Consider the following 3,759-nt stretch of genomic DNA (forward strand, 5'->3'; position numbering starts at 1 on the left):
AAGAGGAAAACTCATAGCTCTGAGTGCCTACAAAAAGAAACTAGAGAGGGCACACACGAGCAGCTTGACAACACACGTAAAACCTCTAGAACAAAATGAAGTAAATTCACCCAAGAGGAGTAGATGGAAGAAAATAATCAAACTCAGGGGCGAAATCATCCAAGTGGAAACAAGAAGAACTTTCAAAAAATTAAGCAAAGGAGGAGTTGGTTCCTTGAGAAAATCAGCAAGATAGATAAACCCTTAGCCAGACTCACTAGAGGGCACAGAGACTGCATCCTAATTAACAAAATCTGAAATGAAAAGGGAGACATAACAACAGATCCTGAAGAAATCCAAAACACCATCAGATCCTTCTACATAAGGCTTTACTCAACAAAACTGGAAAACCTGGATGAACTGGACAAATTTCTAGACAGATACCAGGTAACAAAGTTAAATCAGAATCAGGTTAATGATCTAAACAATCCTATATCCCCTAAAGTAATAGAAGCAGTCATTAATAGTCTCCCAACCAAAAAAAGCCCAGGACCCGATGGGTTTACTGCAGAGTTCTATCAGACCTTCAAAGAAGATCTAATTCCAGTTCTTCACAAACTATTCCACAAAATAGAAGCAAAGGTACTCTACCCAATTCATTCTATGAAGTCACAATTACTCTGATACCTAAATCACAGAAAGACCCAACAAAGATAGAGAACTTCAGACCAATTTTCCTTATGAATATCAATGCAAAAATACTCAATAAAATTCTCGCTAACCAAATTCAAGAACACATCAAAACAATCATCCATCCTGACCAAGTAGGTTTCATTCCAGGGATGCAGGGATGGTTTAATATATGGAAATCCATCAACGGAATCCTTTATATAAACAAACTCAAAGACAAAAACCACATGGTCATCTCTTTAGATGATGAGAAAGCATTTTACAAAATCCAACACCCATTCATGATAAAAAGTTTTGGAAAGATTAGAAATTCAAGGCCCATACCTAAACATGATAAAAGCAATCTACAGCAAACCAGTAGCCAACATCAAAGTAAGTTTTGAGAAGCTGAAATCAATCCCACTAAAATCAGAGACTAGACAAGGCTGCCCACTTTCTCCGTACCTATTCCACATTGTACTTGAAGTCCTAACCAGAGCAATTTGACAACAAATGATACCAAGGGGATACAAATTGGAAAGGAAGAAGTCAAAATACCACTATTTGCAGATGATATGATAGTATATATAAGTGACCTTAAAAATTCAACCAGAGAACCCCTAAACCTCATAAACAGCTTTGGTGAAGTAGCTGGATATAAAATTAACTCAAACAAGTCAATGGCCTTTCTCTACACAAAGGATAAATAGGCTGAGAAAGAAATTAGGGAAACAACATCCTTCTTTATATTCACAAATAATATAAAATACCTTGGTGTGACTCTAACTAAGGAAGTTAAAGATCTGTGTGATAAAAATTTCAAGTCTCTGAAGAAAGAAATTAAAGAAGATCTCAAAATGGAAAGATCTCCCATGCTCACAGATTGGCAGGATCAATATAGTAAAAATGGCTATCTTGCCAAAAGCAATCTACAGATTCAATGCAATCCCCATCAAAATTCCAACTCAATTCTTCAAGGAATTAGTAGGGCAATCTGCAAATTCATCTGGAATAACAAAAAACCTAGGATAGAAAAACTCTTCACAGGGATAAAAGAACCTCTGGTGGAATCACCATAATCAAAAAACCCAGAAATATAGCACAACATAAAGATTGAGTTTATGGTAAAGTTTTGGGTAAAAATATTCTAAGAAAATGTATCTAAGAAGTAAGCTGATATACCAATTTTAATATATAACAATACTCAATTCAAACCCCCACAAACCAAGAGATATCAAAGGATATTACGTACTAATCAACGTAAAAATCTACCAACATGACAATCAAGTTCTCCTTTTTTTTTACACATAAGTTTATTATACAATATTAAGGCTTCATATTTTATAGTTAGTCAAAAGAAAAAAATTATGTGACTGTCTACTGCAAACTTCACCTTCACTTTCAACCTTTTAAAATGACTTGATTAAAATGTGATAAAAAGCCCTATAAATAATATCAAGTCCTTTCAAATTGTCTTTCCACATGTTATTTCTTGGAATAGGTAATCTTAAATAGTTGCAGAGCATCTCTGGAGCTCCAAATGCAATGTTATACCTCCTTGGTACCAAACTAACTTCATTAAAACCAGGGAACTGGTTTAATGGCACAGATAACATTATCTTACTCATCTCTTCTGGTAAGTTGTTAAGGAATAGGATTTCGTTTCAGGTAATCAGGGTCCAGATATTGGTTGCTGCATTTCCTTGGATATTAGCTGAATTTGATGGTCTCTGAACAGCCTTTGTATTTGCAGCTGCTGCAGCCTGTTCCATGGTTTTAGCTTTCCTTTTTTTTTTTTTTGTCAGTAAAAGTACCACACATATCAGAATATGTTTTAGTATACTGAATTTTCATTGGTTTACTGTAAAATTGAAACACTTAGAACTGTCTCAAAGCATTTTTGGACATGTCCAGTCCCTTAATATAACAAACGCCTATTCCCTCATCTTCATGGTCTTTAAAGGTACAGTATACTATGTACCCAAACTTAGAAATCAGGGCATATAGGGGTCTCTTCAATTCTTATTTTGTAATTTTGTCATTCATGTTGTTGATATAAATTGTGTGATTTGTTTTGATATCCATGTTTGAGTAAATCCCTTCAAATAGCCTAAAGCCTGTGCCAGTTGCTTGAACCCTGACATTTCAATTCTTAACATTTATACCCCAAACAGAAGGACACCTTCCTTTGTAAAAAAAAAAAAAGAGAGAGACTACTATAGCTTAAGTTACATATTGACTCTCACATACTGATAGGGGGAGACTTCAGTACCACACTCTCAGAAATACTGGAGCTAACAGACACAATATACATATGGATCTAACAGATATTTACAGATTCAAGAAAGTTTTCCCATGCTCATGGATCAATAGGATTGACAATGTAAAAATGGCCATCTTACCAAAATCATTCTACAGATTCAATATCATCCCCACAAAAAGGTAAGATTTCCAGTAATTCTTTCATTGTTCATCATTGTTTTAACTATCCTTTCTTTTTGTTTTTCTATATGTTGAAAACTGTCCTTTTAAGGTCTGGGAAGGATTGTGTTGGAATTTTGATGGGAGATAATATCAGGGCAATACAGCTGGGTTTGAGGGGTCATTTTAGGAATGATCTTGAAAACTAGTGTAGTGGGAACCTAAAATATATGAATGTGGTTGCACTAAGATCTTCTAATATTGGAGGATATGGAGTCACAACTGGCTAATTCTTTTCATCAAATGAGGCTTCCAGTAGCTGTATTGAGTTATATTCAATTGTGTTCTTGACCAAGGAGGTCTAATGGAAATCACAAGTCCTCAAAAATAAACTAGGCTATTGCTAAGACAATGGGCTGATAGTGCCACCCCTTGCCAAAAGAAAATAACCACACAACTCAGTGAACATGGAAAAGTTGAGCTGATATCCACATGGAACATTCATCCCTATGATTTAGTCTTTATGCTGTGGGAAGGTACTCTACAGGGCACCAAAAGAGAAAGATAAATGCCAAATGAGTCAAAAAAACCCCTTTGACTTACAATATATCCTGACTGTAAAATATGATAGAGCAGTGGTGGCCCAGGACTTGTGGGAGTAGCCAATCAATATCTGATTTGACTTGACTT

At 35.3% G+C, this 3,759-nt stretch overlaps 1 pseudogene; it reads right to left on the reverse strand.

Annotated features, from left to right (window-relative positions):
- Positions 1 to 2,057: 2,057 nt before the first annotated feature.
- Positions 2,058 to 2,733, reverse strand: LOC110289231 (U2 small nuclear ribonucleoprotein B'' pseudogene; annotated as a pseudogene).
- Between the last annotated feature and the right edge of the window lie 1,026 nt (positions 2,734 to 3,759).

Source organism: Mus caroli, unplaced genomic scaffold, assembly GCF_978045245.1.
Source record: "Mus caroli unplaced genomic scaffold, Mus_caroli_1 scaffold_17, whole genome shotgun sequence".
NCBI lineage: Eukaryota > Metazoa > Chordata > Mammalia > Rodentia > Muridae > Mus > Mus caroli.